Genomic DNA, 215 nt, shown 5'->3' with positions numbered 1-215 from the left:
AGGGGAAAGGATTGTACGCTCTTATGCTCTTACGTTCATTCGTAGATTGGTAGATTGGTAAATTCGTAGGATCGTTGGTTCGTTCTGTTGGCTCACTCACTGGTATCGGAGGTGTGCACTGGGGTGGTCGCCGGCGTACTGGGCTGATGCTGAGGGGGTTGCGTCGGAATCCCGAGGGAAGCAAGGAGCGGGCGGGGCACCATTCCAGGGGCGGG

General features: G+C 57.2%; 1 protein-coding gene across 2 annotated transcripts in view; it reads right to left on the bottom strand.

Annotated features, from left to right (window-relative positions):
* The window catches only part of LOC107271114 (paired box protein Pax-6), a 34,241-nt gene that overhangs the window by 4,866 nt on the left and 29,160 nt on the right, over positions 1 to 215 (bottom strand). For both annotated transcript variants that reach the window (XM_025088349.1, XM_015746732.2), the window contains exon 11: positions 34 to 200. The gene's annotated coding sequence lies outside the window, so the exon portion shown is untranslated. The remainder of the gene's footprint in view (positions 1 to 33; positions 201 to 215) is intronic.

This window comes from Cephus cinctus, unplaced genomic scaffold (genome assembly GCF_000341935.2).
Source record: "Cephus cinctus unplaced genomic scaffold, Ccin1 Ccin1_scaffold0898, whole genome shotgun sequence".
Classification (NCBI taxonomy): domain Eukaryota; kingdom Metazoa; phylum Arthropoda; class Insecta; order Hymenoptera; family Cephidae; genus Cephus; species Cephus cinctus.
The sequence above is the reverse complement of the archived record's forward strand: the minus strand, read 5'-3'. Positions and strand labels throughout refer to the sequence as shown.